The sequence below is a fragment of the Coregonus clupeaformis genome, chromosome 24 (assembly GCF_020615455.1).
Source record: "Coregonus clupeaformis isolate EN_2021a chromosome 24, ASM2061545v1, whole genome shotgun sequence".
Taxonomy (NCBI): domain Eukaryota; kingdom Metazoa; phylum Chordata; class Actinopteri; order Salmoniformes; family Salmonidae; genus Coregonus; species Coregonus clupeaformis.
Window position 1 is genome coordinate 8,103,390 of NC_059215.1, and position 26,105 is coordinate 8,129,494.

The window sequence follows — 26,105 nt, forward strand, 5'->3', positions numbered from 1 at the left end:
GCATTTAGATACAGTAAACCTCTATCTAAATTCAGGTTAATCATTCTTAGAATCACCCTCTAGTTCTCTGTGTCAACTGAAAGTAGGCCAAAGCCAAGTAGAGTTTTTTTCACTCTTCTAAACCAACAACACTAATTCTATTCATATCTTCAGGACTTTTTATGGATGTCTGGATGCAAAATAAAAATTGTGCTGGTGCAATATTTCACAGCATGAGGAATGTAAGGTATTAAAAAATATTTTCATGTACCACAAGGGGCATAGCTGAGACACAGAAACCAATCAATTCAGTGCCAATGAGACTGGGGAAATTGTGTAGCAATTCGAAGCGAACCTACACTCGTAATTGAAAATGTGAGAACTGGATCCATTTGCGAATAGTATAAATGTTTTCTCTCCATAGATGTATTTTTGTTCATCTTTAGCATTGTAAGGCTTTCAGTAAATTATAAAAGACATTCAGTACATCTTGCTTCCTAGGCAAGCATAATTTTATTGATATTCATCTTTCTACTTTTTCACAGCATTCTTTTTGTTGTGTATTGTATAAATCCAAACGTATAGGGCCTTAAGGAATTCCAATTCCAATGGAAGTATCCACATGACTCATGAAACTGTTTAGTTGGCCGTTAGAAACTGAAAGTTACTCTGACTGTCAACAACATGATCAAAACTCCAAAATAGCCCACCCATACATCACACAACACGTTATGGAAACCAGTGCTATTTCATTTAAATTCATCAATTAAATCCATGTAACCAGTGGTGTAGTGGAGGGTAAACTCACGTACAGTAAACTCCATTTACCCATCTTTTTTTTTTTGTGCGAGCGTTTACCTTTTTTGTGGAAAAATGAATTGAAAGTTTAGGGAGTGTTACTCACCGCGACTGGCAATCAGCGTTTACCCACCATTTTTGTTTTACTACTACATCAATGCATGTGACCTAATCCCATTCTGACCATTCCTAATCTGGTGTGTTAGACTCTGACACACAATACACTTACACAATTCCCCAAAGAGAGCAGCAAACTAAACCTTCCCGTACCATGAGGCATTGGTATCGAGCAGCAGAAAGGAAGTGAGAGAGCTCCAGCATATGTCCATTGGATACCAAACAAGCCAAGGCTTTCTAATTCTCAGAGAAACATTTCAGGATAATTGTTTTGTCGTCCTGCCAAAATGCCACAGAGTCTATGTATATGCTAATGAACTGTGCAATCAATGCAGGAATAATACCCTCTGGTTCAGTGAATGGCTGTCAGTGCCGCCCGATGGATCAGAAAACAAAGCGGCGGCGCCCCAGCTCTGATACTAATAGGTTGTGAAAGTGGAAGTAGGATTTCTTTTTATAGCGAAGACCATTAGATGGACAACAATGGCTAGCTTATAGGTGCAAAGGGCCACATCCGGTTGAGATCCTTTGAGCTAAGGCCTTAGTCAATGGCATGCACCAACACACTGATGTTATTGTACTCCCTCCCACATATTGTACATACAAGTAGTTTATTTTTCTTTGATTTAGTGGTTTTGCTACACCACTATGTGACAACAAGTAGCCTACATGAAGCAGACACTGGCAGTGCTCTGACCATGCTGTCACTGGGCTGGTTAATCATATATTTTTCTCTTCACTGGAGAAATAGAGACTTGTCTTTTGTCTGTAATGTATTTTTCATTGGCGTCTGCTAATGGGGATCCTAATAAATCAAATAAATCAAATCAAATCAAATTACTCATATCATGGTTCATGTCTGTTTTTTCTAGGGTCAGACATCGTCATAGTGACAGACCCATGATTCTCCTGCTTCCACAATTTTTTCACTCATTCCTCCACACTCCAAAATAGATTGAAAGCCATTTGTGGGTCCGACAATTGTCCAATCTATTCAGTGGCCTCCACTACGTTGTCTCCATCCTACATTCTATTCTCACTCTCCAATCCTACAGTACTCTGTAAACTTTTTCCAACTAATTATACCCAGTCGAAACTGATTCTCTTGAGGTTTATCTGTCGATCTACCTGTCTCATTCTATCTATGTAGCCAGTAGACTCATGGGAAATGTTACTCCAGCAACGGGCAGATCTAGGGGGAATGCTATAACTACTCTCCTCGTCATTACCAGAGACTCTATCCATCTTAACCATAACATGTCTTTGTCTCACTGGTGTCCCAGTCCCAGGGTCCCTTACCATATACTCTGTGGAGGAGATACAGAGTTATCCCTTCTCTGCTCCCTCTTCACTGCTACTGTTCTGTGACCTAGCCTCTGGAGAGGGAAGCCAAGGGAGCGAGATAGAGAGATAGAAAGAGCGAGCTCCCAGCCTCTTGCAGTTGAGGCCCACTGAACTCACGGGGTCCTCTATTGGGTCACTGTCATAAAACTCTGTGCTGTGTCACTGGCACACAACTCCATAATTCAGCACTATGCTGCTAGCAGTCCTGCTTCAACAGCTATAATATTGCAATCATATTACAATGCATTACCAATCTCTGTATAATTGTAGGACTATAGTATGTATTTACTGTTCTGCAGGTATTCTTAATATTTCCCCACTACAAAGTTGTTTGGTGGGGTAGGGGTTGTGGGGGAGTTCATAATGAACTGTGAAAACAAATCCAGAACAGACTACATATTTATTCCTACTTCAAAATTTATTTTTTATCGATCTAATTATGATTGTTCCCTCGTTATGCATCTGCTATTATAGTTTATGCAAGGTAATAATCCACCGGTAATTACTGCCTTCCAGGAATCTGGTTCTCTACAAAATGATTTTCTAGATTACATTTAACTTCAGGACAGGATTAATTAGGAAAACTCTCCCTCTCTCTCCTCTTCGCTGATGAAATTCCCTGCATTGCAGACCAACCATTTTCGATCCACTGGCATATGGTATGAACATGTAGACAGAAAGACAGATAGTCAAGCAGTTAATAAAAACACGGTGAATGTTGCAACTGCCCTAGCATGGACATGATTGAACAATTTTCTTAATCTCCGGGGAGATGCATACCAATAATTATCTGTTGATTAATTATGTTCCATCAAGTCCACCTGACTGTGTTGTTGTCTCTCCAGACTTAAAGAAACGTGTGAGGCTTGCATGAAAAGTATAATTAAATTGTGTGCTATTTATCAAACTCCAAGCCAAGCAATCTCTCTCTTCTTCATTACTTGAGTGTCCTCTTTTTTCACCCATCAAATGGGATGAACACATTTTCTAAAACACGATTGGTTAAGGGAATTGAAATCACTAACAACTCTGTGCCTGGAAAATAACCTGAGGCCCCAGAGGAGGAGGAGGAGAGGAGAAAAAATTAACCCACCACCATGTCTCAGGCTGAAGATGGTGCTGATTAATTCCAATGAACCACCATCCCCTCATCTCTCCACCTAAACCCCACTACCTCTCACACCTCCTAGACAGGCACTTTGTAAACCATCCCCAAACATAGCCTTCTATGCAGAGATCTGCACGCTCCTATTCTCTAACCAGCGTCATCTACTGACAGTAGCTGTCTTCTCTTCTCTAGTGGGCCTGAACAGCAATCTTTATTCCCATTAGACACCCAGGAGAGAGAACATTGATGTTATAAACATTAAATACGGCCCACTCAGAGTGGCGGATTGCCGCATAGCTTTTGTTCTCTGTGGAAATACTGGGGAGAGGTTCACTAGATTTACCACAGTGAAGGTGCTAAAGATATCCCGATGTGACCAATTCAATGCTATTTGCTAGGTAAACAAGCTGTAAAATAATCTGGAGCATGGGTTAAAGGTAACCAGTATGATTTACTACCACACAGCCACATTGAAGAATCATTCTTATGATTGTCATCACCATCACCAGCACATCATCAGATTAGAAACAACTTGATCCTCAATAATCCACATTTATGTTTGCAGTGTTTTGTACATAACAAAGAGTTGCACCTTCACGGAGTGGTTTATTTATTTGCAAAGAAAGGATACGTAGAATAACCTTCAATGTTACTTAGTAGAAAAAACTTTGATTCTTGAGAACTAGTATCAAAGATAGTTTTTTTATTTGAATCACATGGATGGTTCAGCTATTGAATGGGATGAGATGAACAACCCCAATTTCACCTAACCAATGTGCCATTTGTTTTTAATATTCCATATGCCAAAGCCTTTTCTCAGAACTCTCCCTATTCTCCTCTTGTGAACTGAGAAATGGACCAAATCAAAAGGGCACCTGTGTGTATGTGCCCCCTTCCCAGATAGTAAGGGAAGATGTGTTTATATTGTAAGGCATGGCAGACCCTAGAGGACTTGTCAGAATGTATAAGGCTTACTTTGTTTATTCAGTTTGCAGGCTAAAATGAGGCAGCAGCTCTGGGATGGATCTTGGTAGAGTTGTGGGTTCACCGTCCCTGTGGGAGAATGCAACAGTTCAGCCTCCTCATTCATATGGAGGGGTTTAGGGCCCATGGGGATTCACACTAATATCCTGCCTCTCCTCTCCTACTCTGGTGCTGCTGATCATGTACTTCCTAGTTAATACTGCTCCAGCTACTCAATAATATTTATGTTGATGCGTGATGACAACTTTGAAAAGTTTGATGATTTTACATAGCCACAGTGTGTGTATGTGTGTGTATGTGTGTGTGTGTGTGTGTGTGTGTTGTTTGTTGCGTGTGTGTTGAAGCTACGCATATAGTCTCCCAAGGCATCTGCTTGTGGCAGCAGGGGGATGTATCTACACCATGGGAACATATTGTAGCAAGGCAGATGTTTAATAAACACAGACAACAGACTGTACACTTGAAGGGGGATAGGTACACCAGAGTCTATCTAAGAAGCGGGAGCAGGGAGGTGTACTAACAGGAGAGGAGGGAGTAGCTAGTAGAACAGGAGGAATACAGAGAGAGAGAGCAACAAGGCATCACACTCCCTCTAGGTACAAGAGAACACTGAGGGGAGTATTAGAGCACTGTGTTATGCCTGAGAGATTTACATCTGGAAACAAAGAGAAACAGGCAGTGGAATAGTGGAGGCATATAAGAAACCTGTGAAGTAAAAATAGCTTATGCACCTTCATTGCTAGCTGAGTACATAACAAAACATAAACGTGTAGGTCTCCAACAGAGGCAAATATGATTTTGTTTGGACTTGTTCTTATCATGTTCTTATCTTCCTTTAACATACTGTATGACCGGGTAGGCAAAGGTATGGTTCAGAGTTTGTTGGACAACGGCTCCCGAATTATTGTTTGCCAACGTCTAACATGAATTATTTCCCCAATGACGTCTCTTGCGTGTGAATGACTTCCCAACAGCCTTAATTGAAGTAATTACACAGATATCTTTTATTTAAATTAGTGTTATAAATTGCATATACAAAGGTCAGGCATATTAATATTCTACTATTATGAATTTAAAACAATGCTTCTCCCCTCTAAAGGGAAGTGATACTCGATGATCTATTGTTTTGACATTGAATGTACCATTTACTGCAAAATACAAGATTTAGGCAGTCATTTATTTCCATCCATGCCATAGTAAGGGGTAAAGTGTTGTTCCTCTGGCTTTTATTCTTGCCTGAAGAGTTCGGTATTTTCATCAAGTGAACATTTGCACCAAGCTCTTTTCGAATGAAAGTGTTTCCCAAAGCTCCTAGAAGGTTCCATGGACAATATTGAATGTGTCAATCTTGTCTGCATCTGGTTGATCTAGGGTGTAATCATTAGTCCAACAGTTGCAAACAATCGTTTCTATTGGACAAATTCAGGTATGTTTATCCCCGTTTCATTCCGTTTGCTTCCGTTTAAGAAACGTTTATCAACAGAATGATTTGAATGAATACACCCCTGATTACACGCAAACACAGTTCACTTTCATAGCAGCCACATACACAGCAGGATCCCTTTGATCATTGGACAATTACTTCTCGCATCTACGCGCTCTCCTCCTCTCACCTTTTCCCTTTCCCCTCTCACCTTTTCCCTTCAGTGCACAACACATCAGCTGCCTGTGACCAGGCGAAAAAACCTTTCCAAGCAAACCTTCATATCATAACCACTAACTGCTACACACAGCCTACCTACATCGTTGACACCATATTACAACCCCCGTTACAACCCCTGTGTAGCTCAGTTGGTAGAGCATGGCATTTGCAATGCCAGGGTTGTGGGTTCGATTCCCATGGGGGGCCAGAATGAAAATGTATGCACTCACTAACTGTAAGTCGCTCTTGAAAAGAGCGTCTGCTAAATGACTAAAATGTAAACATGTAAATATTAGCTAACGTCAAGTTAACATAGCTACTAGAACTAACGTGTTAGTAAACCCACTACAATCATGCAGTACAGTGTACAATTAGCAAGCAGTTTAGCAGTTACACCAGCTGGCCCCGTTGGCAATAAAATAATCAAACCAAAAGCTTACCTTGACTTGGAAGAGTTCCAGTGTCGGTTAGCCATAGCAAGCTAGGTAACATAGCATTCCGCTCTATTTGAGCCAGGTGTTTGAGTAGGTTAAACTAGCTAGCTGCATTTACTAGATAAGTGAAAGTTAAAGTGAAAAAAAATATGAAATACAGTGGCTTGCGAAAGTATTCACTCCCCTTTGCATCTTTCCTATTTTCTTGCCTTACAACCTGGAATTAAAATAGATTTTTGGGGGGTTGGTATCATTTCATTTACACAACATGCCTACCACTTTGAAGATGCAAAATATTTTTTCTTGTGAAACAAACAAGAAATAAGACAAAAAAACTGAAAACTTGAGTGTGCATAACTATGCTGGAAGGTGAACCTCTGTCCCAGCCTCAAATCTCTGGAAGACTGAAACAGGTTTCCCTCAAGAATTTCCCGGTATTTAGCGCCATCCATCATTCCTTCAATTCTGACCAGTTTCCCAGTCCTGCCTATGAAAAATACCCAGTCCTGCCACCACCATACATCACTGTGGGGATGGTGTTCTCGGGGTAATGAGAGGTGTTGGGTTTGCGCCAGACATAACGTTTTCCTTGATGGCCAAAAAGCTCAATTTTAGTCTCATCTGACCAGAGTACCTTCTTCCATATGTTAGGGGAGTCTCCCATATGCCTTTTTGGTTTGCTTATTTTTTTCTTTAAGCAATGGCTTTTTTCTGGCCACTCGGTGGAGTGTACCGCTTAAAGTGGTCCTATGGACAGATACTCCAATCTCCGCTGTGGAGCTTTGCAGCTCCTTCAGGGTCATCTTTGGTCCCCTTGTTGCCTCTGATTAATGCCCTCCTTGCCTGGTCCGTGGGTTTTGGTGGGTGGCCCTTTCTTGGCAGGTTTGTTGTGGGGCCATATTCTTCCAATTTTTTAATAATGGATTTAATGGTGCTCCGTGGGATGTTCAAAGTTTCAGATTTCTTTTTATATCCAACCTTGATCTGTACTTCTCCACAACGTTGTCCCTGACCTGTTTGGAGAGCTCCTTGGTCTTCATGGTGCTGCTTGCTTGGTGGTGCCCCTTGCTTAGTGATGTTGCAGACTCTGGGGACTTTCAGAACAGGTGTATATAGACTGAGACTTTTGCAAGGCACTGTATCTCTCTCTTGTTTTCCTTCATTTTTGACAAAATGTCTTTCTCTCTCTTTGAGTGAACTACTCACCACATTTTATGCACTGTGTTAGCTAGCTGTAGCTTATGCTTCAGTACTAGATTCATTTTCTGATCCTTTAATTGGATGGACAACATGTCAGTTCATGCTGCAATAGTTCTGATAGGTTGGAGGACGTCCTAATGTCATAATTACTGTTTAACTCTATGGAAGGGGGTGAGACCCACGAGCCTCCAAGGTTTTCTATTGAAGTCAATGTACCCAGGGGAGGACAGAAACTAGCTGTCCTCTGGCCACACCATGGTGCTACCTGTCTCCTCACGTTGCTCCCCTCTGGTGCTCTGATTCGCCGGTCTACTGAGCCACCGGTCTGAGTGCACCACCTTGGCAACACGGGAATGGAAACCCAACGCACCCTAATCACCTCCAGCGCACCTGCACCTTATCATCTCATCACAACCCCTTAATAGCCCTGGACTGTTCAGTGTTGTGTTGTGTGTGATTGTTAGTGTCTTGTTGTGTACTCACTCTTTGTTGTTCTCTTGCTCAATGTTAAGTAAACCTTTACATTGTTGATTCCTGCGTCTGCGTCCTGCCTCTTCGTATCCTCAGTACTCATCACAGAATCACACACCAATCACGAAGATGGATGCAAGAGGTAATCCTCCTGGAGTTTCCCAGCGCCTCGACCAGCACCAGCAGCAGATTGCCCAGCTGAACGCAGCCATGCAGGAAGTGCTCCAAACGCTGCATAAACTGACCATCGCTCCAGTTCCATCTCAGGTAGCGGCGAGTGCACCCAGTCCACCTCCTCCCGTGCTATCACCAACGTCTGAGGGACCCCTCACCCTGCCGGAGAGCTATGACGGGAAAACGACGAAATGTAGAGGCTTCATGCTACAGGTTTCACTGTATCTGGCGCGTCAGCTTGGGGCATCTCCATCGGACCAAGCCAGGATAGCGCTGGTGATTTCGCTATTGAAGGGAAAGGCGCTGGATTATGCCACGGCAGTCTGCGAAGGAGGTGATGCCGCGGCGCTTCGCTACTCAACCTTCCTCGCTCGGTTCAGGGCGGTGTCCGATCATCCCACGGAGGGAAAGGACGAGGGTGAGCATCTCCTCCGGCTTCAATAGGGAGAGGGGGCCGCGTTCGAGTACGCCCTGAGCTTTCGCACGGTGGCGGAGTCTTCTGGCTGGAATGAGCGTGCTCTGTGCACGGCCTTCAGGAGAGGCTTACGGGAGGACATCACGACGGAACTCGCATGTCGGGATGATGAGATGGACCTTGATACTCTCATTGCCACATCTATTCGTCTTAACGACATGTTGAGAGACTGACGGCGTTCCCAACACCTCCCAGAGCCTCGACGCTCACCCCATCTGAGCTATGGAAGCCGCCCTGCCTCCGAGCCATCACCCATGGAGGTGGACAGTACCCCATACACCACGACGGACCACAGATCTCCTGGCAGCTCCCTATCTAGGCGGTATGACTCCCGTCGGCGCTCCGTGAGTGTTCCGTCATCACCTGTTACCAAACTATTGTTTTTAGTTCCCCTAACGGTGAATGGTTCTTCCTTCTCTTCGCTTTCCATGGCAATGATAGATTCTGGATCAGAGGGGAACCTTATAGATAGGGAGCTTAGTTCCCCTAACGGTGAATGGGGGTTGCCCACCGTGCCACTGCCTTCTCCGCTACACGTCACCTCGCTGGACAATAAACCACTTGGATCAGGCACCATTACGCACGTCACTCTCCCCATCACCATCACCATCACCATTCCCACACTACCAGAGCACCACGAGGAGCTGTCCTTCCACATCGTCACGTCACCCCTTTACCGGATCGTCTTGGGATTGCCCTGGCTCAGACTACACAACCCCACCATCAATTGGATCACCAAGAGGATCACAGCCTGGTCCCCCTCATGCCGGAGGACCTGCCTGCTGGAGGTTTGTTGTTCCACGTCAATGGAGAGTAGCATTCACTCCCTCTCCATTGCGGAGACTGAGGCCATGGAGAAGTATGTGGCGGAGACACTGAAACAGGGGTTCATCAGAAGCTCTACCTCTCCTGCCTCCGCCAGCTTCATCTTCGTGGCCAAAAAAGTTGGAGGACTGAGGCCGTGCATTGACTACCGGGGGCTGAACGCAGTCACCACCAAGTACCGGTACCCCCACCCTCTGGTTCCGTCGGCCATCGAGCAGCTGCGAGGGGCCCAGTACTTTAGTTGGACCTGAGGAGTACCTACAACCTGATCCGAATCCGGGAAGGAGATGAGTGGAAGACGGCATTCAGCACTACATCAGCCCAATATGAACACTGCGTCATGCCCTACGGCCTCGCCAACGCACCTTCCGTGTTCCAGTCCTTCGTCAATGACGTGTTCCGAGACATGCTGAGTAGACAGGTGGTGGTGTACATCAAAGATATCCTGATCTACTCGGCTACGTTCGAGGAGCACGTCAGGGACGTCAGAGCGATCCTACTCCGCCTCCGGGAACACAGCCTGTTAGTAAAGGGGGAGAAATGCGAATTCCACCAACAGGCCATCTCCTTCCTGGGATACAGGATCAGTCCTCAGGGGGTGTTCATGGAAAGAGTGAAGACGGACGCCTTCAGGTCATTGCCAGTCCCCACTACCATCAAGGGCCTACAGAGCTTCCTGGGCTTCGCAAATTTCTACAGGCGTTTCATCAGGTCCTTCAGCTCCATAGGCACCCTGCTCACCTCTCTCCTTAAGGGGGGGCTCAGAAGCTGGCCTGGAACCCTGAGGCTGATGCTGCCTTCAAGAGGCTGAAGGAGAGGTTCACGACAGCGCCCCTCCTAAAACACCCAGATCCAGCTCGTCCTTTCATCCTGGAGGTGGACGCATCTGAGGAGGGCGTGGGTGGGGTCCTCTCCCAGCGGCAAGGTAAGCCAGAGAAAATGTATCCCTGTGCCTTTTTCTCGAAAAAGCTTACCCCTGCAGAGAGGAACTATGGAGTTGGAGACATGGAGCTGTTGGCGGTGGTCCTCACTCTGGAGGAATGGAGACACTGGCTGGAGGGCGCAGTCCATCCATTCCGGATTCTCACTGACCACCGGGAATTTGGAGCACATACGGATGAACTCTCGTCAAGCCAGGTGGGCCCAATTTCTTACTCGCTTTCAGTTTATTCTGTCCTACACTCCAGGATCCCAGAATGTGAAAGTCCACGCACTCTCCAGGATGCACCATACCTGAGAAAGGAAGGATCTGGGGGATCCTGCCTCCGTCTCTCATCATGGTACCTGTAATTTGGGATGTGGACGAAGACATCCGCCAGGCGGCTCAGGAGGACCCAGCGCATGCCAACGCCCCTCCGGGGCGCGTGTATGTACCCACCAGGGTCCGTGACCGCCTGCTGATCTGGGCGCACACCACCCTTATGGCAGGGCACTCCGGTATGATGCGCACCTTACATTTTCTCTCACAAAAATACTGGTGGCCCACCTTGGCTACTGATGTCTCCCGCTATATCAACTCCTGTTCCGTATGCCGGACAGGTCTGGGATGCCGCCCATGTCCATCTCCAGAGAGCCATTTGTCGGCAGAAGGACCAAGCCGACCGCCACCGCAGTGAGGCCCCCGTATTCCAGCCTGGTGATCATGTCTGGCTGTCCACTAAAAACCTCCCTATCCACCTGCCCTGCAAGAAACTGAGCCCCCAGTTTGTGGGGCCGTTTAAGGTCCTCCGGCGGATAAATGAGGTATCGTACCGGCTGCTCCTTCCCCCTCATTACCGTGTCTCACCTACTTTTCATGTGTCTCTCCTCAGGCCGGTGTTTCCTGGTCCTCTGGCGGATGCCATCCCCCAGGGTACGCCCCCTCCGCCCCTGGACATTGATGGGAGTCCGGCGTATGCGGTGAGGGACCTGCTGGACTCCAGGTTCCGTGGGGGATGGCTCCATTCCCTGGTGGACTGGGAGGGGTATGGTCCTGAGGAGAGGAGCTGGGTTCCGGCTGGGGACGTTCTGGACCCCAACCTAATTCGGGACTTCCACCGTCGCCGCCCTGACCGGCCCGCTCCTTGTCCTCGGGGTCGTCCTCCTGGCCGGCAACGTCCTGCGGCCGGAGCCGCGCATCCGTGGGGGGGTACTGTCACGTCTGATTCGCCAGTCTACTGAGCCACCGGTCTGAGCGCACCACCTCGCCAACACCGGAATGGAAACCCAATGCACCCTAATCACCTACAGCGCACCTGCACCTCATCATCTCATCACCACCCCTATATAGCCCTGGACAGTTCAGTGTTGTGTGTGATCGTTAGTGTCTTGTCTTGTACTCTTTGTTGTTCTCTTGCACAGTGTTAAGTAAACCTTTACATTGTTGATTCATGCATCTACCTCTTCGCATTCTCAGTACTTGTCACACTACCCTACAGAGTGCTGTTGAGGCTACTGTAGACCTTCATTGTGAAACAGTGTGTTTTAATCAATTATTTGGTGACATGTAAATATATTTAGTATAGTTTTATCTAAAAAGGATAGCTTTTTTAATGTTTCGCTATTTTTATTTTTATGGAATTCACTGAGGAGGATGGTCCTCCCCTTCCTCCTCTGAGAAGTCTCCACTGTATATGATCGTGACAAGGAGGGAGATTCAGCTAAAATGGTCCTCTTGTGCAGTGGGCATTGCTCAATCAAACAGAAGCCTTTTCAGAGGCGGAATCGAATCGAGGCTCAGCAGAGAGTGATTTTATTGTTTGCACGAGTCAGGACCAATGTCTTGTGCATATAATGATTTCCTATCATTAGTCAAGCCCATTGCCCCAAAAATCTCCCTGGTATGGCAAAATGAATAAAAGGACAAATTAAATTGCACATGGAATCATTAACCTGTAGAGCAGAAGAAGTACAGATCTGCAGAGAGCTGGAAAGAGACATGAAAACAGAAGAAGGAGCAATGGACTATGCAAATGTCAGTGTTCAGTGAAATAAATTATTAGGAATGAAACTGCAATATCCACTCATTAAAATTACAGTCGGAAATACATGAATCCTTAGATGACGAAACAGACGTTTAATTCATGAATTACCTCATCCCCTGCCTCACTACGATAGGCAGCCAAGAACACATAGTGTACACCATCATGCCTCCAGCTTCAAATGCCTAAAGTCTAGAAAATAACCTGACTCTGCCGTGTTGGTGAGGAAAGTGCTGTCCCCGACCGATTTGGTATCAAAGGAGGAAAATATGAAACAAAATCCCAGGGAATGATTCTCCAGTTTGCTGTGTAGTCTTACGTAATGCCTCCTTAATGTACTCTATAGTGAGGATCTCTCTCTCTGATGTTCGTTGGCAAGATCCTGCTGCCGATAAGAGAGTTTACTGTATGCCGGATAAAAGGAGATTATGATTGTTACTGTGTGGAAGCACATGTTTTCATCATGTCATTTGTTGTTTTCTGCTTACAGTATTTATGAAGTAAACCTTAGAGGTATTGCATACTGCACAGAGGCCACACACAGTGGTGTAGTGCAACTTGTTATGTGTGGGAGCACAATAAAATAATATGTAAATGGCGTAATAATTTCTCAATCAAAGTTTGTACCGACAGATGTAGCCTATTAAATATCATTGTAGAATAGGCCTATGCATTCAATGCATCCTCCAATTGCAACATCTGCCTATGCCCACACATATTGTCTCAAGAAATTGTTATATTTTGAATACCCTCAAACACCAAGTTAGGCATACCTCATTTCTAAATAGGCAATCATCACTGTCAATCGTGAATGATAATTCATGTTTTACCGGTGAAATGTCCAAACTGCATGCCGATCATTTGATCTCAATCAGTTTCATGGGAATATGCATTTAGATCTTATTGAATTACTGTTTCATGGGTGAATTAAAGCAGATGGTGTTAACAAACTATTAGCCTTTCTAGTGTAACATATTATAGGCCTACTAAGCTACAGTATACTGTATACTATTATATTCGGTTATGTAAAATACTAATTCATCATTATGTGATCTTGCGAGACATTGATTCAGCTTTGATCTAACTTTACTAAACAAGCACTATTAGACGTAGGCAACAGATCTTGATGAGGGTTATTTTAAGTGATTTGAGCGCCCTTCGAATCGTGGTGCTGAAAGGACAGCACCGTAACCAAGTGGTCACATATTGTTCTGGGTTCCACTGCACAAGCGGGGGTCTGTGGAGATCTCATTGGTGTGATGATAAGGTTCATGTGCTGGATCAGTTTGTCTGCATACACAATAGAGCTGGTACGTTTCTGTAAGCTAAGCACTCGGACAGTAGGGCGAGTATAAGTGCGTCGTAATCAACTGTTTTGAGAACAGCTGTTTTAGCAACGGCTGGTAGAGTTTTCTGTCTGTGGCTGTTCTTGTTACATTGAATTTGGCCTGCTCAAAGTGGTCAAGCCTCTGACCGACGGGCCTCTGCAGTCTGCACATACACCTATAGTTATTCATCATCCGCGCCCCCACCAGAGAGAGAGAAGACAGGGAAGAAACCGCCATTTACAGCTATAGCCTACATATTTATTTAGTTTTTCATTTTATCGTTTTCATGGAATTTTAGTGGTAATTAAATATAATGAGTGCCACTCCCCCTCGCTACGGCAGCACTACATCCCTGCACACTCAATACGATAAATAAATACTGTACAAATCACTGTACAATCTGTTGGAAACATGGAGATTTCATGAATAATAACTAATCAAAGTAAATAAAGCCATGTAAGTTAATCGACGGATACATGTATGCAACAATGCCATAAACCACAGTAGCTGAAATATAAAGCGTGTGAGGGAAACCATTAGCTGCCATAATCAACAATTATCTAGTCAAGCATGTAAGTAACAATATTGATGATATAACTAATCTGTAATGAACATCATGCATGAGAACACAACTGGCTTGGAGCTCTACTTGTAGTTATACACTGGCCTTCTTAGATGATGGATCAACTGTATGTATTTGTTGACAGGCCTAGTTTCCAAAGCCTTGGAAAGTGAACTGCAACGGGGCCTAGTAAGCCATCCTTCAACAGCCCTGATTTCATCTGTAAGTAGTATTTAATTCCCATGGGGAAATGGACATAGACCCTCTATTTATCCCTGGCACATGGGAAGCAGTTACGGTGCAGCGAGTGACAGAACATGTTATTCTGCTCATATCAGTCTCCCCAGTGTCACAGAGAAAGTGCAGTCCCACTCCCTCTCAAACCGAATCTGGGCAGGCACGCATTCCGCTGACAATCCCACAAACCATATCACATGTGCAGTGTTTTTTTTTGTGTTTTTTTTTACAGCATCATGATTACACAAATTAGTAAATACAGCATTTTCACACCATAGTTCACTGAAATAAATCATACCATTAAAACAGGCTCTTTTTCCTCTGATACTGAACAGCAACAAATCTATTCTAGACTTCCAGTGGCATCTGGATAGTACAATTAAATGTATCATTGTGCCAATTTTGACTGTTCCTGCATTTTTGCCTGAACTTGTCCTTAGGACTCTGCAAAAAACGTCTTAACACAGGGCAACTTACCGACTGTGCTCTGTTCCCTGGACTTAACGGTACATGACAGCAGGGTATGGGGCAACCATAAATTAGAATTAAAAATGACTAAAATACATTTTCTTACTTGGGCTAAATGATTTATAAGTAGAGAACAGCAGGGCTGAAAGCTCTCAGCGTTGTGAGATGAACTGTCCTGTAGGCCGGGTGATGAAATGACTCATCTGACAGCCCTGGGAGTCTAGGTTCACCCACCTTGGAAAGCCCTCAGAGCACAGCTTTACTTTAAAATGATAAAATGGCAAAAACCCTATGCTTTCAAGTATAACAACATTTGCTGCTTCCATTTGTAGGCCAATCCACTTGGTTGGTATGACTGTCTGAGAGCTGTTGGACATTAGGTTCCAGCTACTTTCAAATCTAGCACTTGTCAGGACTAGTAAAGGACTAGTATAGTGTCAGCAACTTGGTGCAAGGCTCAGTGGCCTTGACCAACCTCATCTTGGCTTATGTTTGGACTGCTCCTTCTGCAAATACAATGGAACGCTGTTCTCCCAACTAGATTTGGGCAAAGCGTCAATATGAATTTTGGCCAAATGAAAAGCATTTTACTATTGATCTTGACCAGGTGATTTGAAAGGAAATCACTTTAATGCTTTGTTCTAGCTGTCAAGGTCTGCATCCCTCCTAATTACTTACTCAAAACCACAACCAGCAGTGTTTTATTATGATGAGTCTGGGCCTTGTCTGCCGGTGACTGTGACTACTACCTGAGTTTAACGCAGAATTAGGTTAAAACTGATGCATATACTGTCTGAGATATAACATTCCTGACGGATCTTCAAGCCCGTCAGTGTCCGGTATGAGTGAGAGAAGAATGTAATGCCGTCAAGACCCTTCAGCTCCACTTATCTTCAACACAAGGACCCTTTGAAAATGTAACCACTTAGATTATGTACCTGGCATGAGTGGCAGGAATGCTCTATTACGCTTTCAATCAACATCTTCAATAAATGTGTTGCCACAATGTGCAATATCAACTTTTAGTCCTAAAACCCTGAAATTAGTTACCTCTGGTTCGTCCGGCCATAACTGAGGGGGGAATTAATAGGGAAAGAATGGGGGTTTGGGATAAATGCCGAAAATAAGACCTGTGGTAAACACAGGCTCAGTCAGTTAACATGACCTTTATGAATTATGAAGCCTTTATGTGCTTTATGTGCTTGTTTTGATTACATAAATGCCTCAAAATTCACAAAAAGTGGCGTTATCTGATTAAGATTATCTCATAGAACAAAACGTATAAGATCTCCTAAACCTGTGTTTACCACAGACCTTATTTTCGGTGTTTATCCAAAAACGCTACTAAAAACCCATTAATTCCCAATAGGCTTTGTCCAATGAACCATGGCAGAGTTAGTACCTACAGAAAGATCCAATTACTATTGCTCTCTATTATACCTGTGTTTATAATAACAATGTAATATAAAAATAGGATACCACAGAAGAATGAGAATTCCATGCCCTCAGTTGACGCGCACAGCAGTGACAGAACTAGATATACCTACAGTTGAAGTCGGAAGTTTACATACACTTAGGTTGGAGTCATTAAAACTCGTTTTTCAACCACTCCACAAATTTCTTGTTAACCAACTATAGTTTTGGCAAGTCGGTTAGGACATCTACTTTGTGCACGACACAAGTAATTTTTCCAACAATTGTTTACAGACAGATTATTTCACTTATAATTCACTGTATCACAATTCCAGTGGGTCAGAAGTTTACATACACTAAGTTGACTGTGCCTTTAAACAGCTTGGAAAATTCCAGAAAATTATGTCATGGCTTTAGAAGCTTCTGGTGGCTAATTGACATCATTTGAGTCAATTGGAGGTGTACCTGTGGATGTATTTCAAGGCCTACCTTCAAACTCAGTGCCTCTTTGCTTGACATCATGGGAAAATCTAAAGAAATCAGCCAAGACCTCAGAAAAAAAATTATAGACCTCCACAAGTCTGGTTCATTCTGTCTCCTAGAGATGAACGTACTTTGGTGTGAAAAGTGAAAATCAATCCCAGAACAACAGCAAAGGACCTTGTGAAGATGCTGGAGGAAACAGGTACAAAAGTATTTATATCCACAGTAAAACGAGTCCTATATCAACATAACCTGAAAGGCCGCTCAGCAAGGAAGAAGCCACTGCTCCAAAACCGCCATAAAAAAGCCAGACTACGGTTTGCAACTGCACATGGGGACAAAGATCGTATTTTTTGGAGAAATGTCCTCTGGCCTGATGAAACAAAAATAGAACTGTTTGGCCATAATGACCATCATTATGTTTGGAGGAAAAAGGGGGTACTTGCAAGCCGAAGAACACCATCCCAACCGTGAAGCACGGGGGTGGCAGGATCATGCTGTGGGGGTGCTTTGCTGCAGGAGGGACTGGTGCACATCACAAAATAGATGGCATCATGAGGAAGGAAAATTATGTGGATATATTGAAGTTAAAGCTTGGTTGCAAATGGGTCTTTCAAATGGACATTGACCCCAAGCGTACTTCCAAAGTTGTGGCAAAATGGCTTAAGGACAACAAAGTCAAGGTATTGGAGTTGCCATCACAAAGCCCTGACCTCAATCCTATAGAACATTTGTGGGCAGACCTGAAAAAGCGTGTGCGAGCAAGGAGGCCTACAAACTTGACTCAGTTACACCAGCTCTGTCAGGAGGAATGGGCCAAAATTCACCCAACTTATTGTGGGAAGCTTGTGGAAGGCTACCCAAAAAGTTTGACCCAAGTTAAACAATTTAAAGGCAATGCTACCAAATACTAATTGAGTGTATGTAAACTTCTGACCCACTGGGAATGTGATGAAAGAAATAAAAGCTGAAATAAATCATTCTCTCTACTATTATTCTGACATTTCAGATTCTTAAAATAAAGTGGTGATCCTAACTGACCTAAGACAGGGAATATTTACTAGGATTGAATGTCAGGAATTGTGAAAGACTGAGTTTAAATGTATTTGGCTAAGGTGTATGTAAACTTCCGACTTCAGCTGTATATCAGAAGCCGATATCAGAATAGCTCAACAACAAAAAAATCCCGGTTCTGATGGGTACATTCATTAATTATTTAAAACCTTCCCAAACCATGTCACTCCAATTTTAGTTGAAGTGTTTTCAAATGTACTAGAAACCGGAGAGCTACCTTACAGTCGTGGTCAAAAGTTTTGAGAATGACAGAAGCATTGGTCTTCACAAAGTTCGCTGCTTCAGTGTTATGAGCTATTTTTGTCAGATGTTACTATGGTATACTGAAGTATAATTACAAGCATTCCATAAGTGTCAAAGGCTTTTATTGACAATAACATAAAGTTTATGCAAAGAGTCAATATTTGTAGTGTTGACCCTTATTTTTCACGACCTCTGCAATCCGCCCTGGCATGCTGTCAATTAACTTCTGGACCACATCCTGACTGATGGCAGCCCATTCTTGCATAATCAATGCTTGGAATTTGTCAGAATGTGTGGGGTTTTGTTTGTCCACCTGCCTCTTGAGGATCGACCACAAGTTCTCAATGGGATTAAGGTCTGGGGAGTTTCCTGGCCATGGACCCAACATTTCAATGTTTTGTTCCCCGAGCCACTTAGTTATCACTTTTGCCTTATGCCAAGGTGCTCTATCATGCTGGAAAATGCATTGGTCGTCACCAAACTGTTCTTGGGTGGTTGGGAGAAGTTGCTCTCGGAGGCTGTGTTGGTACCATTCTTTAATCATGGCTGTGGTCTTAGGCAAAATTGTGAGTGAGCCCACTCCCTTGGCTGAGACGCAACCCCACACATGAATGGTCTCAGGATGCTTTACTGTTGGCATGACACAGGACTGATTGTAGCGCTCAACTTGTCTTCTCCGGACAAACTTTTTTTCCGGATGCCCCAAACAATCGGAAAGGGGATTCATCAGAGAAAATGACTTTACCCCAGTCCTCAGCAGTCCAATCATTGTACCTTTTGCAGAATATCAGTCTGTCCCTGATGTTTTTCCTGGAGAGAAGTTGCTTCTTTGCTGCCCTTCTTGACACCAGGCAATCCTCCAAAAGTATTCGCCTCACTGTGCGTGCAGATGCACTCACACCTGCCTGCTGCCATTCCTGAGCAAGCTCTGCACTGGTGGTGCCCCGATCCCGCAGCTGAATCAACTTTAGGAAACGGTCCTGGCGCTTGCTGGACATTCTTGGGCACCCTGACGCCTTCTTCACAACAATTCAACCTCTCTTCTTGAAGTTCTTGATGATCCGATAAATGGTTAATTTAGGTGCAATCTTACTAGCAGCAATATCCTTGCCTGTGAAGCCGGCAAGTGTTTCCTTGCAGGTAACGATGGTTAACAGAAGAAGAACAATGATTTCAAGCACCACCCTCATTTTAAAGCTTCCAGTCTGTTATTCTAACTCAATCAGCATGACAGAGTGATCTCCAGCCTTGTCCTCGTCAACACTCTCACCTGTGTTAACGAGAGAATCACTGACATGATGGCAGCTGGTCCTTTTGTGGCAGGGCTGAAATGCAGTGAAAATGTTTTTGGGGGATTAAGTTCATTTTCATGGCAAAGAGGGACTTTGCAATTCATTGCAATTCATCTTATCACTCTTCATGACATTCTGGAGTATATGCAAATTGCCATCATCGAAACTGAGGCAGCAGACTTTGTGAAAATTAGTATTTGTGTCATTCTCAAAACGTTTGACCACGACTGTATACTTGGAGAGAAACTCTGATCAGTGTTATAAATAAAGAAGATGCTACTGACTGTAATTCATATAGACCTCGCTTTGCTCCAAAACTATTCCAAACTGCTTGCTTCCATCTTGGCAAAGCAACTAGGAAAGGTCATAACAGATATTATATTGTACATCCTGATCAAACGGGATTCATTGCTTCTTGTCAACTGTCGGATAATATAAGAAGATGCCTAAATGTTATATAATCTGCCCAGACTCAGGGTGGGGAAAATATGGCATTGGCCCTTGGATGCACAGAAGGCATTTGATCGGGTATCATGGCCTTATCTGTTTCAAGTGCTGCATAAATTTGGATTTGGCCCCAAATTCATTAGATGGGTCCAAATCCTTTATTCGACTCCCCACGCTAGAGTCAGAGTACATTTATATTTATCTGCATCTTTTATCATTAAAAGAGAGCCTTGCCCACTGAGCGCGTTCCTTTTTGCCATTAGTGTTGAACCTCTTGCCCAAATGACAAGACCCAGTCTGAATATCAAAGGCATAGAAATTGGCGAGGAAGAGCGTAAGATTTCTCTGTATGCTGACAATGTATTATTGTATATGTCTGATGTACGCAACTGTGTGACATGCTTGATGAAATGTATAAAAACATATGGGATTTACTAAGGATATAAACAAAATGTAAGTACTACTGAAGCCTACGCTATGTGATTTTTTCAGGTAGCCTGACAAGGGAATAAAATACTATCCCTACCTCTCTTGAGGACCTGTATAAAACAAACTATACCAAATTAATTGATGTGATAACCACAGATCTTAGAAAATTGACGATTTTACCTTTCTCTTTAACAGGAAAGGTGGAAACAATTAAGACACACATTCTCCCCAGTCAGCTATTCCCATTTCATACTCTACCTGTTCTGCATCCAGAATCCATATTTCAACAATTAGACTGTCAAATTTCAAGGTTCCTACGGCAAGGTAAAAAACCAAGGGTGAGGTACAAAACACTCCAACTGCCAAAGGAATCAGATGGCCTAGGATTACCAAACTTTAGGTGTTACTACTGGGCCACCCAATTGTAACCAATGATTACTTGGATAAAAGATTAATCTGAATCTAGATGGCTTGAAATAGAAAAAAGCAAAGGTGGTCAATACCCACTAGCAGTAAGACCTTTCCTGGGAAAGAGGACAGACAGTGATAGTAAGAACCCGTGGTCCAAGCATTTTCTCCAGATTTGGAGGAAAGTACAACGCAGACTCCATCAGCCTATGGCCATATCATCCCTAACTGGTATTGCATATCTTACATATTTCGTCCCATTATCACTATATTCAGGTTTTCAAAGGTGGTCAATTCTTAAATTTGCAATATGTACACCAGGTCTTGAAGAACAACCAAGTTAAATCATTTGGTGAACTAAGTTCAGACTTCCATTTGCCAAAGTCAGATTTTTATAGCTATTTACAGCTAAGAGACTATTTATTGAAACACCCTAACTGGGTAAAATGAAGGGTGAATCCTCTTCCATAAAATAACACCTAATCAATACTCTGAAAAGGGCAACTGGTAGTAAACAAATAACAAAACTATACCAATCTATTGCTGTCATGACACAGAGCAATACTCTGCAAACCAAGTGAAAGTGGGAGTCTGAACTTGGGTAAAACATAAAAAATCGAACTTGGGAGGCGATCTGTAGGAATGCTCATACCATTACACACTCGAACAAAGGGAATGAGTATCAATGGAAAATCTTGAGTAGGTACTGGAATGTTGAAGATAAGACCAGAAACAACCAGTGAATGCTTGAGAAAATGTGGGGAACAATGTTTTGGTCTTGTCCATATGTTATGTTTTTGACTTTGTAAACAATGTATTTAAATGTTTCCTGTCGAAGAACCCAAAGAGTAATCCCTGAATGGTTTCAAAGTGCCTATCTATTAAATATACTTGTATACTTGTCTGCAGCAAAGAAATGTATTACAGCACATTGGTTAAATAAGGACATTCCTGCTATGGAAGAGTGGACTTGTAGAGTGAAAGAAATGTATGTTGTTAAAAAAGATGGTAACCGTTCCTTGTAAATAATAGTGTAGACATAAGACGTATTAGTCTCAAAGCAACCAAACATATGATACATTTGATGACTTTTCATGCTTAATTGTACATTTATCTGGTTTGTTGTATACTTGTTTGTATCTCAGAAGACCAGAACAATAATAATCACCATATTTACTTCATAAACACAAATTATGCTAGTTGACCGCTCATAGTACTGACTCTCACTCCGCAGTGGTTGGGAAAGGGTATGGGGACTGGAAACGCAGGGACCCAGACCCCACTGCTGTCGGAGAAAACACATACTGACTCAAGGTAGTTTGGGGAATGGGTAGGGGAGCTGGACAATAATAATGATGATGCTGATAATGATGTTTCTACTACGTATATGATGAATTGCTGTACTGTAAAGCTATGCTTGAAAAAATATAAAAAATATAATAAAAAAAGAATAAAGATTAAAACAATGAGAATTCTAATAGTTCACCAAGGACACATATTTTAATAGACTTTCAAAGATTTAGATTTTTCCATTAACTAGGTATGACTAATAGACTAAACCACAACTGAAAACACTCTGCCAGCTACTATGAATGAGGACAGGTCAAAACGGGTGACCTAGTTTACCTAAATAAACTTCTCAAGTCATTTCTTCTTTAATGTATATATGTTCCTGTCAAATATCATAAGCCTCTGTCTAGAACAATTGTATACATCTTAAGGTTGATTGGCATTAGGCTACATATCCTGAAACCACTCATGCATTTCATGTGTACTCTTAAGAGTTGACAAGCACATTACCCAGAATCCTCTCTGCTCTACCTGGAGCCTCGAGGCACTGGATGGCCTATCTATGAATAATGCAAAGCAGGGAGAGGCTTGGTGCTTGGTGCTACATGGGAAAAGATGCAGGAGAGAGAAAGGTGTTGGCTCTGGCAGTCTTTCTACTGATGTCTCCTTCAACCCACTAAAGCTCTGTTTTACTAGCCTTGTCCCAGATCTGTTTGTGCTGTCTTGCCAACAGCTATGGACATTGTCAAGTTGGCAGGATAGCACAAACAGATCTGGGTCCAGGCTACTGTGAAGCAGACATCAGTGTTAACATTTTACATTTTAGTCATTTAGCAGACGCTCTTATCCAGAGCGACTTACAGGAGCAATTAGGGTTAAGTGCCTTGCTTAAGGGCACATCGACAGATTTTTCACCTAGTCGGCTCGGGGATTAGAACCAGCGACCTTTCGGTTACTGGCACAACGCTCTTACCCACTAAGCTATCTGCCGCCCCATGTTAAATTAGTCCTGGCTGTTAAAATGGTTGATTGTCCAGTCTGAAAGGGATTTGTGTGGTTTTGAAAATGGAGTGGAGGAGAGGTTCGTTCACTCATCTGTTCAACGACCTATTGGATTTCTTCCCCTTGAAGTACAGTATATGATTTTGGGATCCTTCTTTCTTTTTGTGCTGAATTAAATCTTCCATACCTAACTGTTCATCTAAATTAACTATATTTTACAGGCATTTTTTAATGACAGTAAAAGGGTGAAAACAGAGTATTAAGGCATACGTACAATTATACTTTTACTAGATGGTAATGTACAATAAGTTACTGACTAATTAGGTAATTTCATGCTAATAATGACTTATTAACCATGTTAGACATACCCTCATAGCCGGAATTTGGAATAGTGTTTGAGAATTATTATTCCAAGCAGGTGGAAATTATCTCTAATTTTAAAACCACCTGCACTACTAAGCACCTGGCACTACAAAATGAAGCAAAATAATTCTGAGAATTTGGGAGAGAATGTGAAATTGAGTATGAGTGACAGACAGCAAAAATATCCACAAGTCCTTTGGATATTTTGCTTAGTAACATCTCTATGGATGGGATGTTTTCTAATCATCACTCTTATTCTTGACATTCCTGTCATGCCAAAGGGACACTGCCCTCAGAGCTAATATTTGCATAATAAATCTCCCTGCTATCACTCTGCCCTGTCTTCCTCCACTGCCCTCCTTGTTGTTCCACCTGTCAATCAAAACAAGTTTCAGTTGGCCCTAGAACTTGAAATAACCCGCCTCCCACATTGATATGCAGCTGTATAATATTGCACTATTGGACAATTACATTGGGCTGTTCACCACGGGAAGCCTCAGGTACTCTAAATGAGCTCTGAAATATTGATGCAGATCTCTCTTGTGGGAGAAATAGTCCTTTTGTCATTACTTTCACACATTATAGATTGTATCGCTGCGACCAACCATCTATAGGTGTAACCTGACACAGGGAAGGGAATGGTTGATGCATTGCAGTCACACACAGTGTGAGAGGAACTCCTTGTTTTGGTATTGATTTCATTATGGAACAATGATACCATTCATCAATGGGTTGAGTAGGCACTTTGGTTGCCCTGACTACTATAGCCCATATATCAGGGTTCTATATCTATTCTGACTACTATAAGGTCAGTAGTAAATATTATAAATACTAAATATACTATTTACTGTAAATACTATTTATCTGGCATAATGGTTTGCATTTACATTCCCAAATCGTAAACACACCCATTATTTAATCTGTTTTGTCCTAACCCCCTCAGAAGAAAAAATACTATATATTTTTCTTTACCAGCCTTTTAATCAAATGCTATTGCATTTGTGTGGCAGTATAACCCATTTATTGTGTGTGGGAGTAATTTGGCTGACACTGTCTCTGCACAGCTGTTGAGGATGTTTGTCACCTTTGTGCTGACAGATGGAATCAGCAGGGCTCAACCACAATCAATGCTCCAAGCCCCCTCTTTCCCATAGTCAATTTTTAGATAGACTACTAGACTTTAATACGTGAGGCCATAGAAATATGATATTGCCTTGGCACTGCTCACCAAAGGCGCTGAACATTCCCAACACAGCTCTTTTCAGAATAAGGGAATTATTAAGTAAAATGGCAAAGGGGTCATTTCCAGAGGGCCAAGGAGTCTCTAATAAGATGTGAGAATAGAGCAGTTTTTCAACAATAGCGGTCACTGTGGACAAAATGAATACCCATACAGAGCAGAGAACAGATCACTACATTGAGGACAGCCTTGCTTTCTGAGGTCACAACGCTGAAACGTCATTAGTGTAGTGCATTAAATCACTGGGGAAGCCAAGCCAGGGGGAAAAAAACATATTACAACCTATGTGTTGTGATAATTGCGTTGTTTGCTCTATAACCTGTTAGTTCATATGCCTTGACACCGTGATATATAGGCCTAAGATCGAGACAATAAGAAGACACAGTGGCAGAATAAATTCAACCACACCTTTGTTTCATCACAAAACCTGAGCGCAACATCTGTCCTGTGAAGTCCACAAAGCATATTGCATGTAACAAACAGTTACATGACCTACACCATGGCAAGCAAGTTAATGTTTCCGACATTTTCGTACTACTAAACAACTATTGATTTAGAACCACGGAGAGTTACCGCAAGTCTCAAAGAAAACAGGAGCTGCCTCCACTACTCCAGCACCATTTCAACTTCAACATTTCAACATCATCAAATCACCTAAGCTTGCTGTGACAACATAGGTCAAATTAAGATCCTACATCTGTATCTGAACAAGAGGAGGACGGTCATTAGAATGAATCTTCTTGCCTTGTGAAACATAATGCCACGTCGCGGATACCGACGTCTTGCTTCCAGACAAGTAAAACACCTTCTTTGCCCGCTTCGAGGATAATACAGTGCCACCGACGCGGCCCGCTACCAAGGACTGTGGGCTCTCCTTCTCCGTGGCCGATGTGAGTAAGACATTTAAGCGAGTTAACCCTCGTAAGGCTGCCGCCCCAGATGGTATCCCTAGCCGCGTCCTCAGAGCATGCGCAGACCAGCTGGCTGGTGTGTTTACGGACATATTCAATCTCTCCCTATCCCAGTCTGCTGTCTCCACATGCTTCAAGATGGCCACCATTGTTCCTGTACCCAAGAAAGCAAAGGTAACTGAACTAAATGACCATCGCCCCGTACCACTCACTTCTGTCATCATGAAGTGCTTTGAGAGACTAGTCAAAGATCATATCACCTCTACCTTACCTGCCACCCTAGACCCACTTCAACTTGCTTACCGCCCCAATAGATCCACAGACGATGCAATCACCATCACACTGCACACTGCCCTATCCCATCTGGACGAGGAATAACTATGTAAGAATGCTGTTCATTGACT

The 26,105-nt window shown here is 43.1% G+C and overlaps 1 protein-coding gene across 1 annotated transcript in view; it reads right to left on the reverse strand.

Moving 5' to 3' along the window:
* Positions 1–26,105, reverse strand: part of LOC121537271 (metabotropic glutamate receptor 4-like) — a 196,419-nt gene that overhangs the window by 48,814 nt on the left and 121,500 nt on the right. The gene's annotated exons all lie outside the window — the stretch shown is intronic.